The sequence below is a fragment of the Mustela nigripes genome, chromosome 12, assembly GCF_022355385.1.
Source record: "Mustela nigripes isolate SB6536 chromosome 12, MUSNIG.SB6536, whole genome shotgun sequence".
NCBI classification, from domain to species: domain Eukaryota; kingdom Metazoa; phylum Chordata; class Mammalia; order Carnivora; family Mustelidae; genus Mustela; species Mustela nigripes.
In genome coordinates this window covers 66,613,250-66,628,036 of record NC_081568.1, presented here as the reverse complement: position 1 = coordinate 66,628,036, position 14,787 = coordinate 66,613,250, and the positions used below count along the sequence as shown (strand labels likewise).

Genomic DNA, 14,787 nt, shown 5'->3' with positions numbered 1-14,787 from the left:
AAAAAAAAAAAAAAAAAAAAAAAAAAAAAAAAAAGGAACAGAAAATATTCTTGCATTTTTGCCAAGTCTAAACGGTTATAGTAAATTTAACTTTGGAATTTCCTGACTTTTGTGTTGTTGAAATTGTAGGTTTTACCCAACATTAAGAGAGCCTTTCATTTTAATTTCCCTATATTTAAAATTTTTCAGGTAGTTAGGGAAGGCAAAAAGGATGGAAAGAAAGTAAAGCTTCTGGAGGACATAGTTTTAACAGCTCACCACTCAGTTGTTAAAATTCTGTCCTACAAAAACTTAGCATCCTCATTTTAAGTCTTCAGAACTTGTAAACAATTTGGTCTTACTCATTTTAGGCTAGAAAGGGGTAACAAAATGTTTCAAACCTGAGCAAATTGAAAAAGAGAGAGAGAAAAAGGAGAGCAAAAGCCACTGCTGATAAATAACTATGCTTCCCAAAAAATATCTGGGGATGCAAACCAAAAATTTAAGCTCATATTGTTTGACTGTATTATCAGTAACTTTTACATCTTTTGAATAGAAATAGCTTTCCAACTGTTTTAATGTTATAAAGCACTGTAAGGGAGCTGCCTTTTGCTGCTATTACTTCATGCCTGAGTTACTCCAAATTAGTGTTCAGAAAGATGCAGTATTGATTTCAGGCCAAAAGGGAACCATTCATTACATGGCTGCAGAAGTAGCCTTAAAAAAAAAAAAAAAAAAAAGCCATTATTCCCCCTAAACAAACAAAAAACCTCCTAAGTGAGAAGTCCCTTTAGTGCCCATTAATGTTAACACACAGACTATTATAAATGTACTTCCTTAGATCAATAGCAAGAAGAAAGAGGGTCCAGGAAGGTATATGTAATCATACTGCAGTAAACCTAGGAGATAACACGAAACCATTGACTGCGTTTCATAGATGATGTCTCTGTACATACATCTCTGATAGAAGTGGATTATGGGGTTTTCCATCATCCTAAAAAAGAAACTCCCTTTCCATCTTTGTCTTGAGCTCCCGTCTTCTCTTTTCCTTCTTCTTCCCGTCAAACCTGGGATTACCTACAGTTTTGCTCTTCTTTCTGTATTCTGCCTTGTTCTAGAACCCTCTGTCATCTGTGCAGTATCCTCTCTAGTCAAATGAAACTAATTTCATCAAGATCACCAGGTGGGCTTTTCCCATTCCTTATCTTCCTCACATTCATGCAGAAAAAAAGTCATCTACATGCAGTTGCACCCCTCCAAATAGAGTCCCTGTGCCTGTCTCCTCTGTTCCCTATCTTTGTGTGCCACTGCCTAGTCAGTCTGTCCCTATCCCCCAGTCAGCTCAGCATGCACAGACCCCTATCGGGTCTGTAACTCCCCACATCCATCCCACATGTCCCTTACTAGGACTTCCCATATACCTCCTCACAATCCTAAATCTAGGGGGCTACTCTTGATTCCTCCCTCTCCTGACATTACTTTTTAAAAAAGATTTTATTTGTTTGTTTGTTTGAGAGAGAATGCACCCAAGTGAGGGAGGGACACAGGAAGAGAATCTCAAGCTGACTCCCTATGGAGTACAGAGTCTGACACAGGACTCTATCTCAAGACCCTGAGATCATGATCTGAGCTGAAACCCAGTCAGCCACTTAGCTGTCTCAGCCACCCAGGTGCCACCCCTGACACAACTGTTTTACCACCAAGACATTTTGTGCTTCCTAAATATATTTTGAATGTATCTGCTCTCCTGTGCCTTCATTCTCATCATCTCTTTTATGATGGGGGACGATGAGAGATGACTACTGAGCATTCTTTGGAATCTCCCTGCCTCTTAATTGTCCCACTACGGTCCTTTCTTCATGTTGTGGGCACAGTGATCTTTCCAGAACATGTTTGGCCATGTCACTCCTCTGTTTGAATCTTCTGATTTCTTGATAAAGTTCCTGCAGGGCCGTCCTCTTCTTAACTCTCCAGCTTCACTTCTTTCTACACACTCTGTGATTCAGACTCATTAACATCCACTTAGCTCCTCAGCACATGTTCCTTCTTGCCTCATCTTTGTGTGTGCTCTCCCCTCTGCCTAGGAAACAGTATTCCATGTTCATCTTCGTAGCCTGGTGTGGGCCTTTTTATCTGACATGTTTTAGTGTGACCATGAATGTGTGGTGAAAGTCTTTCCTGACCCGTGTCTCTTCTCTGTGTCCCTATCACCCTGCACTGCTCATGCTTTAGTGTTTACCGCACCACACTGTCATGGAGTATCATTCTGATCTCTTGGACATCACCACCAACTGAGGAAGGAGTCCAGCAAACTCCTCACTTCAGCTCTACTTATTTCTTTGCAATTCTATTTGTGGTCCAAGGAAACATTTATCTTGTGTTTTGGAACCAACTGGATCTTCTTTTTCCTCTTTTCATGGGTCATCTGTCATGGCTATGTGTTTGTAGTAAAAGGGGAATATCACAGTCTTTTTTTTTTTTAAGATTTTATTCATTTATTTTATAGAGAACACAAGCAGGGGGTGTGGCAGAGGGAGCGGGAGAAGCAGGCTCTCCAATGAGTGAGAGCCGGACATGGGGCTAGATCCCAGGACCCTGGGACCATGACCAGAGCTGAAGGCAGATGCCTAACTGACTGAGCCACCCAGGCACCCCATAGAACATCTTGACTAGAAGTCACAATCTGCATGTTTGCTGTGATTTTTCTGTGTGTGCACGTTAGAGTTTTGTAACATCTGTACTCTATTTTACCTAGAGAATTGAAGCTATTTGATGTGAACTTATTCAGCCTCATTTCTCTTACTGCATCCTCATTTTCCCTTTTCCCTGCCTTTGATGAAATGTCTTCATATCTTTCCGGAGCAAAATGTTCCAGCTCTGTACCTTATTCTGTCACCTTTCTAGACTCCTAACTCTTGTCATTAATTAGCTCAGTTTCTAGTTGGTTTCTCTTTTTCCTGATTCTATCTTACTTACAATCAAGGCCATCCTAAACCGCATTACACAAAACCTCTTCCTCTCTTTAGTCTCCTGTCAGTATTGTTCCTTTCTGTCTGTCTTCACTGTAAGGTTTCCTAAAATCTCAGTCTATACCAGTGATCTCAACTTCTACTCCAATTATTTCTTACCCTTTTGTAAAATTGCCTTTGTTTTCATGAATCCCTCATAGCGTTTACTATTATTGGTTACCCTGTTTCTTCTTAAATAACATTCCTTGAGGTCTTAGTTTCCTACCACTGCTGTAACATACTATCAAAAGCTTAGTGACTTAAACCACAAATTTATTATTTTATATTTTTGGAACTCAGGAGTCCAAAATGAAGGTGTGGGCAGGACTGAAATGAAGGTATGGACAGGACTGCATATTCCTTCTAAAGTGTCTGGGGAAGAATTCATTTTCTTTACATTTCCAGCTTCTAGAAACTCCCTTCATTCCTGGCTTGTAGCCCCCTCCCATCTTCAGCTAACAATGCAGCATCTTCACATCTCTCTTTGAACTGGCACTTTTGCCTCTTCTTCCACTTACAAGGACTCTTTATTACATTGGACTAGATAATTCAGGATTCTCTCCCCATTTCAATTTGAGGGATTAGCAGTCCCAAATCCCTTTTGTCATATGAACTCAAATAGTCACAGGTTCCTAGGATAGGACTTGGACATCATTAGTGAGCCATTATTTTGTCTGTCACATTTACTTTTCTAAAATTTAAATCAGGAGTGCCTGGGTCAGTGCAGTCATTTGAGAGTCTGACTGTTGGTTTTGGCTCAGGTCATGATCTCAGGGTCCTGAGATCAAGCCCTGAATTGGGCAGTGCACTCAGCATGGAGTCTGCTTGATGATTCTCTTCTTCTACCCCTGCCCCCATGCTTGACAAATGTTCCTTCTTTCTCTCCAATTAAATACATACATACATATATATATATATATATATATATATATATATATATAAATCTTTTAAAAAATTTAAATTGCTTTTCAAAATAAAATAAAATTTAAATCCCTTTTCAGTAATCCTGGTTACTTCTCTTTTCTTTTTTTATCTTTACTTGCTTCTCTTCTTTCAAATGAATATATCCCCTTAGAAACTGTCATTAGCTTCTTCTCTTATGTTCTCTTCTCCTTATAGTCTCAGTTTTACTGATTTTATTCACATTGATGGTTTCATCTGTCTTTATCCATAGCTGCCAGTCCCTTTATAAAGGGAAAATCCTTGGATTTTCAGCTATTTTCCAGGTACTTTTAGCTCAAAATGTTAATGATGAAACCATCTATATTCTCAAAAATGTCTTTCCTTTATTTTACTAATTTTGCTAATATTAGTTCAGTAATGAAATCTTACCATCCCTTTCTCTTATTCTTGCTTTTACTCTCAGGATATTTCTTCCATTTATTGTTTCCTTTCCTAATCCCCCTTCATTAACTGGAGCTTGGACTATGTTATTACCTCTACTCTTCCTGCCCTGTTCTTACCTTAGCCCTGTTCTTCTTCATCAACATTGTCAGATAAATTTACCAAAGATAAAATTATTTTTTATTGTTTTTAATTTTAATTGCAATATTGTTAGCATACAGTATTATATTACCTTCAGGCATACAATATATTATTCAGCAATTCTATACATTGTTCAGTGCTCATCATAAGTGTACTCTTTAATACCCATCAAAAGTAAAATTCTTACTCTTTCCCTGCTTTGTGATTTAGGTGCTCCTCATTGCTACAAAATAAGGTTAGATTCCTGAGAATGGCATTCTGATTTTCCAGTTTTGTCATCTTCTACTCCCTTATAAATACTCTCAGCTCACGGGAAACTGTTCATTTCTCATCCATACCTTTTAATTGGTCACCTCTGTACTTTGGCTCATAGTGTTTCTTCTGTCTGAAAGAACTTCTGCCATCTTCTCTCCGTACTGAAGTTTTGCCCCATGTTTTAGCATTCTTTATTAATGCTGTGTCCTCCTGGAGCTTTTCCTTGTTCTCATAATTGAATTGAGATAGTACATTGTTAGTCTCCTCTGGTGGGACCCATCATATTATGCCTTGTTTTACATTTATTTAATAGATTATACTAGATTATACTCTTTACTACTTTAATAGATAATAAATTCATAGAGGGCCAGGCTCCTGGTATTTGTTATTCCCTTTTCCTACCCTTATTCCATTTTCAAAAGCTCTAATCCAGGTGGGAACAACATAGACGACTGCTTTTTCTTCTACACCCAGCTTCCACCAGTAGGTGGGAGGTATATTCCAGGTTGTACCACTAGTGGTTGTCCAAGGGCATTGACTCTAGTTTGCTCAAAGAGCAGAGGTTCCATTCATGGAAGGGTGTACTGAGGATACAGGAACTGCCCTCTCCTTCCCCTTGTACCTGCTGGTAGAGCAGAGGCATCACTCCAGGTATAGTGAGTCCTTGCCTGAGTATCCCTGTAGTGCCCAGGGAAAAGGCAGATCATGAGGACTAAGAGAACCTTAACTCTGCCTAAAGGGACAGCTTTATTTGGAACAGAGAATGGAGACCTCCATACCTAAGGGCACTATCATACATGGTAGAAGTTTGAGTCAGAGACAATTAAGAGGAGGCTAGTAACCCAATGATTCAAGCAGAACAGTAGTGTAGCCAGAAATTTAATGGAGAGAATCAGGGAAAGAGTCCAGAAGAGCCCTCAGAGGATCCCAGTCAGCTCTGCGGTTTGAGAAAGCTTTGGTATGTACTAGGCTACACCCACTCATGAGCAGAGGGTCAGACTTGAAAGCATTTCTTAATCAACCACACAGACCCATCAACGCAGGGCAGAGGCCTCACTGACACAAAACACTTGAACATAACCTCTGACTAAATGCTGAATAATTTAAGCTACCCTGACCAAGGAGGGACTCCTAGGCAGCCAGGCTTAAAAACCATAGCACAGATGTCCCTGCCCCTGTGGAATTCCAGGCATGCCCAAAGCTCTACCTGCTCGAGTGAGATCAGAGAGGAGACTTCCAGACTACTGTTCCTTGACAGAACGTGGGGCAAAAAAAAAAAAACCCATACTCTTAACTGTGATAGCATCCTCTATGCCACATGTACATCCAGCAGTAAAGGGTCAACCGCTAACTGGCCAAGAGACCCTAAGTATAACATTTGACCAATCAGTACCTTGCACCTTCTACAGAAGACATACTTTGTGTTTTTTTTTTAATTATTATTATATTCAGTTAGCCACTGTATAGTGCATCGTTAATTTTTGGTGAACTGTTCAGTGATTCAGTAGTTAAGTATAACCCCTAGTGCTCATCACAGCACGTGCCTTCAGTGTCCATCACCCTGTTACCCTATCCCCCATTCCCCTCCTCTCTGAAACCCTCAGTTTGTTTCCTGGAGTCCATAGTTCTCTCATGGTTTATCTCCCTGTCTGATTTCTCTCCCTTTGGATTTCCCTTCCTTCCCCTATGGTCCTCCGAGCTATTGCTTAAGTTCCACATATGAATGAAACCATATGACAATTATCTTTCTCTGCTTAACTTACTTCACTTAGCATAATCCCTTCCAGTTCCATCCATGTTGATGTAAATAGTGGGTATTTATCCTTTCTGATGGCTAAATAATATTCCGTTGTATATATGGACAACTTCTTTATCCATTCATCTGTTGAAGGGCATCTCGGCTTCTTCCACACTTTGGCTGTTTTGGACATTGCTGCTGTGAACATTGAAGGTGCATGTTACCCTTCTTTTCACTAACTCTATCTTTGGGGTAGATACATAGTATTGCATTTTCTGGCTCATAGGATAGCTCTGTTCTTAACACTTTAAGGAACCTCCATATTGTTTTCCAGAGTGGCTGTACCAACTTGCATTCCCACCAACAGGGTAAGAGGGTTCCCTTTTCTCCACATCCTCACCAACATTTCGTGTTTCCTGTTTTGTTAATTTTTGCCATTCTGATTGGTGTAAGGTGGTATCTCATTGTGGTTTCAATTTGTATTTCCCTGATGGCTAGTGATGTTGAGCATTTTTTCATATATCTGTTAGCCATTTGTATGTCTTCTTTGGAGAAGTGTCCATTCATGTCTTTAACTGTTTTTTAACTGAGTTATTTGTTGTTTGAGTGTTGAGAAGTTCTTTATAGATCTTGAATATCAGCCCTTTATCTGTAATGTCATTTGCAAATACCTTCTCCCATTCCATGGACTGCCTCTAGAAGACATACTTTAAAATAAAAAAAATAGATAGGTTGATGATTAAAAGGTGAGAACAAGATACATTATGCAAAGTACAGACAGAATATTTGGAATAGTTTAGAATGGCTAAACTATTATCAGACAAAATAGATTTTAAATAAAAAATGTTACTGGTGGTAAAGAGGAACATTTCCTAATGATAAAAAAAATTATGAATCACCAGGTTTACAGACCTGTACCCCTGGGGATAAAAATATATGTTTATAAAAAATAAAAAATTATATTAAAAAAATTATGCCATTAGAGTTATAATGGTTATAAAAATACATATTCTCTGAGGACAGTATCATTCTGATACTGGGAATGCAAGGTGGTAGTTCAGCCTCTGAAAAATCAAATAATATAATACAATACACCATCCAAATAATTGAGTTAAAGATAAAAGCCATACAGTCATTTCAGTAGATGCAAGAAGTGCATTAGAAAAATCTGACACCCTTCCATGATAAAAATGATAAACAAATTAGGAATAGAAAGAAACATCCTTAACCTGATAAGAGCTAACATCATACTTCATAATAAAAAACTATAGTTAACATCATACTTCCTGACAAAAGAATGAATACTTCTTGCTAACAGAGCAGTTAGGTAGGAAAAGAAATTAGGGAGTATCCAGATTGGAAAAGAGGAAGTAAAATTATCTAGGTGCAGATAACATGCCTTTGGAGGAGAGGATGTCAACTGAAGTGAATAAGGTATCCACTGAAGTGGAGAAGGTATCCTCCAAAAAACTATTAGATCCGACAAAGGAGTTCAGCCACGATGATGATATGCAATATCAATATATAAAAAATCAATTGCATTTCAAAAAGAACAAAGTGCTAGGAATACATTTAACAAAGGAAAGGAAACGGAAGACGTTTACATTTAAAACTGCAAAACCTTTTTGAAAGAAATTACAAGTTCTAAATAAAAGGGAAAACATCCTATATTTATAGATGGGAATACTTAATATTGTTAAGATGATAGTATTTCCTAAATTGATCTGTAGGTGCAACACAATCCCTGTTGCACTTCTGATTTGTTTTTTGTTTTGCAGAAATAGGCAGTCTAAAGTTCATATTAGAAATTCATATGCAAATTATATATATAGGACATATATAAAGGACGTATATAACGGATGTAGGAAATATATAAAGAACTCCTTAAACTCAGTTACTGATGGGCAAATAACTCAACTAAAAGCTGGACAAAGCAATTAAATAGATATTTCTCCAAAGAAAAAATGTAAAAAACCAGTAAGTACATGAAAATGTGCTAAACATCTTTAGTCATTAGGGAAATGCAAACCAGAACTACAGTGTGATACCAATTCACATTATTACAAAATAAAAAATAATAATGGATCTTGGCAAGGATATGGAGAAACTGGAATCTTCATACATTGCTAGTGGGAATTTAAAATTCTACAGGTACGTTGGAAGACAATTTGGCAGTTCCTCAATAAATTAAACATAGAGTTACCTTATGACTGAGCAATTTCCCTTCTAGGTTTATCCTCAAGTGAGATGAAAATAAATGTCCACATAAAACTAATACTCAAATGTTCATAGCAGCTTTATCCTAGTAGCCCCCCCCCAAAAAAGGAAACAACTTGAATATCCATTAACTGATGAATGAGTAGATAAAATGTGATATATCCATACACTGGAATATTATTCAGCAATTAAAAGGAATGTACTACTGGTATATGCCACAACATTGATAAACCTTGAAAACATTATAGTAAGTGAGAGAAGCCAGTCCTGAAACAGCATATATTTTATGATTCCATTTATATGAGAGATCCAGAACAGGCAAACCTATAAAGACAGATTAGTTGGTATTAGTTGTAGATCTTTTGGTTATATGTAAGTTAGTTACTCCCTAGAGCTTAAAGGGAGGTATGAAGGGTGATTACTGACAGGATGGAATACTTTTGAGGGGATGAAATATTCTAACATTAAGTTGTAGCAATGGTTGCACAACTCTGTGAATATACTAAAAAACATTGAATTTTACACTGTAAGTGGATGAATGTACACCACATAATATTTCAGTAAAACTGCTTATGAATATACAATGGAATTCTGAGGACAGTTGATACACACCATTCAAAATCTGAAAGTAGGAAAGCAAATGTTACTTTTTCATTATAGCTTATTTTGCCATTTCTGTAATGCCTGTTGTCCTTATAAAAGCAGAAATAGATAGCAGTTTATTCTGTTTAAAATTTAGTCATAAATTTAAATAACATATTAATAGAAGTCCAGGGTAAAATGGAAATATATATTTTCCTATACCAAAAAAAGTTATACAGAATTGACCATATACATACAGTTCCTTGACACTGAGAGGAAGAAAATATGAAGACTTTTTTAAAAGCAGACTTTCTCGTTTAATTTGTTCTAAGTTCTCTGTAACGTAATTGTTACATGAACTGATTTATAGTATACATTCATATTGGAATTGACAGAATCTCTAGGGCCATGTTCTTAGAATTCAGTGATATCTGAGATCACACTTAGCACTACTTACCAAATTATTCATTATATTCTGCTTAGAGTAAGATTTACAGTAAATGTTGTAAATGTTGGTTGACAAATATGAGGTTCTGTGGTTTGGCAGTCAAATCTGTCAGATGGTTTCGCTTAGATCTAATTTTCCTTTAAAAAAAAAAAATCCTGTGCTCAACTTCTTCAAATTACCAACCACTTTCCAGCCCTTCTCTTTCTTTACTCTACTGTGGCACACTCAATAGCCCCCTTTTTGACAGTGTGCACCCTGGCCTTCGTTCATCATGTTCTTCCTCATCTCTCCCTAATTTTTCCTCCCCAGTCTGCTCTAGTGACTTTTCTTCCCTTGACTTTCTCTTAGAATGTGGAGGTTCTCAGAATTTCCCTCCTTAAATTCAGCTCTCTTCATTGCATACCTCCTTTGCACATCTTATTTATTGCTACAACTTCAAACACAACCCACTGAGTTGGTGATAAATCACAAGTGTATATTTTTACCCCTTACGTCTTCATTGAGTTTCAAATTTGTAGCTATGCAGTTGGAATTGCTGCCCATTTCTCTCAAAAATCTGAAGTTCAGAAAGTCCAAAACCCAGCTTGACCTTAAAATGTCTTCTTTCCATGTCCTGTTCTCTGTTAATAGAGCTACCATTAATCTCCCTTGTTAATCAAGCTAGAAGTCTGATTTAATGCCGTAGCAAAGTCCTGTTGATTTCTCCTTCCTCATATCTCACGAAAATATGTTCTTTTTCTCATTGTAAAGCTTGTTCCATACTCTCATCATTAATCTCTAGTTAATCATTAATCATTAGCTGTCCACATTACACACAAGAATTGTCTTTCTAAAATACTGATTTTCTAATGAATGCTCTTGTTTAACCTCCTTCATAGACACTATAAATCACCTCAGAATAAAAGCCAAAGTCCTTGGGAGGACTCTCCAGGATTCAGCCTATGGCTAACTAACTAAGCTCATTTTCCATCAGCTTCCTATCCATTCTGGTATACGTTCCATGCTTCAGCTGTGCTCTCTATTCAGATGTACTTAACCATGTTGTTTTTTGCTTTAGTTTTTGGTGTTCTTTATTAGTGTAAGTGCATTCCACTGGCTACGGTAATTGGTTCAGGATTCCAGGCCTTTGCCAACCAGCATATTCTCCTGGCTAGAGGAATATAGCTCAGAACATTAGGAGAACAGGGAAGGTTTGCTGGGTGCCCTTGGGGAAAAGTTTCCTCCCTCCTAAAAGAGAGCCCCAGGAAGAGACACTCTCTCTTCTACTAGGTGTCCTGCGGTCAAAGATCAAGCCTAGAAAACTGCTACAGTTGTTTTGCTCCCATCAGGGAAGATAGCCTAAGGATGAAATCAAAGCACAGAGTGCATAGTTGAGCAAATCTCAGAGAAAATGAACAAAAGACATTGACTTAAACCAACCCTCATGTCCATGCCATATGGACTTGAGATATGCAAGCTATTAATTTTTTGGTTTATGGCCCTTTAGACCAACTTTTCTGGTATTTGCTGGCCAAAACCACCAAACTGATAAAAGTTTTAAAGATTTTAATTTTTATATTAGAGAGAGAGAAAGAGAAAGCACACAACTTCAGGTGGGGGAAGCAATGGGGCGGGGAAGAGAACCTCAAGCAGACTCTCTGCTGAGCATGGGACACAATGCTGGGCTCAATTTCATGACCCTGAGGTCATGACCTGAGAAAAAATCAAGAGTCCAGTGCTTAAGAACTGAGCCACATGGGAGCTCTCCCTCTCCCCCAACCCCATAAATAAACTTTTTTTAAAATTTACATACAATGTATTATTTGCTTCAGGAGCACAGGTGTCTGAATCATCAGACTTACACAATTCACAGCACATACCCTCCCCAGTATCCATAACCCAGCCACCCTATTCCTCCTCCCCCAAATCCCCAGCAACCCTCAGTTTTTTTCCTGAGATTAAGAGTCTCTCATGGTTTGTCTCCCTCCCCAATCCTGTCTTGTTTCATTTTTTCCCCTCCCTTCCCCCACAACCCCCTATCCTGCCTCTCAAATTCTTCATATCAGAGAGATAATCATATGATAATTGTCTTTCTCTGATGCAATAAATAAAAATTTTTTTAAAGATTTTATTTATTTATTTGACAGACAGAGATCACAAGTAGGTAGAGAAGCAGGCAGAGAGAGGAGGAAGCAGGCTCCCTGCTGAGCAGAGAGCCCGAGGCGGGGCTCTATCCCAGGACCCTGAGATCATGACCTGAGCCAAAGGCAGAGGCTTTAACCCACTGAGCCACCCAGGTGCCCCTAAATAAGCTTTTCTTAAAAAAGCTCAAGAGGGGGCGCCTGGGTGGCTCAGCGGGTTAAAGCTGCTGCCTTTGGCTCAGGTCATGATCCCAGGGTCCTGGGATCAAGCCCCACATAAGGCTTTCTGCTCTGCAGTGAGTCTGCTTCCTCCTCTCTCTCTGCCTGCCTCTCTGCCTACTTTTGATCTCTGTCTGTCAAATAAATAAATAAAATCTTTAAAAAAAAAAAAAAAAAAGCTCAAGAGAAGGTTGTTGGAGGCACATTAGATACCCAGAGGATGAATGAAACCAACTCCTTGTATTAAGACTTTGCCTTTTTCAGTGAATAGGCTTATCTTTAGACACACTTCCTGTGTATCTTACCAAGCAAGTGGACTCTTTATATTTGCAAAGATACTGCTTTCAAATCTGATTGTGACATATGATCTTGAAGAACTAATATTATAAAAGAGCTGAAGGCACACATCCTTCTTACCATAACTATTAATGCTAGATTTAAATTGGTAAACATTGGGCATGACTGCATTGACATGCAGGGTATTTTGATCAGTTTAAAGAGAAAAGCATGAATTTTTAAAATTTAGGTGGGTGGCTATTGAAAAATGAAATACATTCCTAGTGTCCATATAGGATTTCTTAATACTTTAGAAGAAGCCTTTTTCATACAATTATTTGGACGCTAACCTTCTAAGGTTCCTAGTTAATTCTAAGAATTGTGAAACATGGAGTTTTTGTTCTTGAAAATATTTAATGCAAAAACCACAAGTTTAATATCACTCCATGTGTTCTTCTCTGTTCCACGTTTTTCTTTTCCTTCAAAAAGAAAAATGCCAAACCTCTTTCAGTTTTCTACTTTTCATTGTCAGGGATGGTATTTGGAAGTAGAGCATGAAGTTCTTTATTATAAAAAGAAATGCTATAAACATTCGGGTGCACGTGTCCCTTTGGATCACTACATTTGTATCTTTAGGGTAAATACCCAATAGTGCAATTGCTGGGTCATAGGGCAGTTCTATTTTCAACATTTTGAGGAACCTCCATGCTGTTTTCCAGAGTGGCTGCACCAGCCCTGGGGATAAAAATATATGTTTATAAAAAAAAAAATAAACCTTAATTAAAAAAAAAAAAAAAAAAAAAAAAAGAAAGAAATGCTTGGAAATAAGAATTAATGCTTAAATGGAGGACGTAAGGGTTCTAATTTTAAGAATTTAGATCAGCCCTGGGCTCCATAAGTGCCTGGACTGTTGCTATGACCATAGAGGATCAGAAGGGCTGTCTTACCTCTGCAATGCTTGCTGCACTGTGTGCTCGTCTCTTGTATAGTCTTCCTTATCCTCAAGTGACTGATCAGTGTGTTCGGTGATTAAAGCATAGTCCTTCTAGTTTCCTGTCTATTCTGAATTCACATTCCATTTCATTAAGATGCATGGCCCTAAGATAGCAGCACACGATGCAGTAGGTCCTAGTTTTGCACACATGGTTTTGTTTTGTTGAATTAAATCTGATGGTAACTGCACCACATTATATACCTGCTTCTCATCTAGTCAATTCATGTTAGAATTCTGATCTCTCCTAGGGAGTTGGTCAATTTTGATTTGTACCCGTGTGCCTTCAGTGGCTAACTGCTAAGCCTCAAATGAAGATATTATTTCAGGGAATGTCTGAATCTGGTAACTTTTTTATATGAGAACATTCCAAGAAGACACACAGGCTTATAGTTACTTCATGACACAGCTTGTAGGCAAGAGTAACTTGTCAGAATAAATGGGGAAAAAAGAATGATTAGATCAATGGAGGAATTCAAGAAAGGCATTGCCAACTATTTTTTAAATTGTGGGGTTTAAAATTTCTTTCCTTATATTTACAAGAATATGATTTTCCCCTTTTTTTATACATTAAAAAATATGCAACTAAAAACTCAAAAGAAACTAAAAGCTAAGGTTTGCTTTTCTGTAATCATTATGTTTATTACTTTTAAATCCTTCTCTGTATTCAGTGGTCTTTACTAGCTCTGTGCCTTAGACAACCAACTCCTAGGCATCTGCGGCTGGATTTCCCTCACAATTGCTCATTTCCTCTTAAATGTATTAGTATTTAGGTCCCGGTATACTTAATTGTAGTTTTGTTTGACTTTCCACCTCTCTCTGCTTACTGAACAAGAGGAAAAATACATTAATACTTACATAAATGGAACGGTTTTCTGCTTTCACTAAAGTTTAAAAGAAAGCACACCTTTCACGAACTTGCAAGGGGATAGACTAGTCCAAGCATTGAGTAAGCTGAACGGGTAAGTGCAGGGAGGTACAATGGGAAAACTGGATACCTCCCAAAGCCTCCCAAGTTTGCCCTCTGCCATGTTTCTATATTATTTTAGATTTAAAGTTAATTTTGAGAATGTCAAATACACCCATATTCAAATGTAAGTACAAAAACATGGCCCAAAGCCAAATAGGAAAAAAAAAAAAACCTACTTGCTACCACCCCTTGGTTCAGACAATTAGCATGAAAATCAGCTATAAATTTTTTAATGTATTCTGTTATTCCACATTTTAAAATGTAATCCCTATGTGTGTGTGTGTGTGTGTGTGTGTGTGTTTAAGGCTGTAGTAGGATAATTCCCTAATTGATATAGAACACAAACTAAAACATAGGCATCTTACTTATTTTCAATTTAAATTGCAATTGGGGGGTGGGGGGAGAAAAGGATATAGAGTTTTGCTTTAGTTGGCATTGTGTTACTGCCATGGGAGTTTACTTTCATCTCAGTTCCCATAGATATGTGTGAGAAATTCCT

The 14,787-nt window shown here is 37.7% G+C and overlaps 1 protein-coding gene across 1 annotated transcript in view; it reads left to right on the top strand.

The window, feature by feature from the left end:
* Positions 1-14,787, top strand: part of FBN2 (fibrillin 2) — a 250,558-nt gene that overhangs the window by 106,348 nt on the left and 129,423 nt on the right. The gene's annotated exons all lie outside the window — the stretch shown is intronic.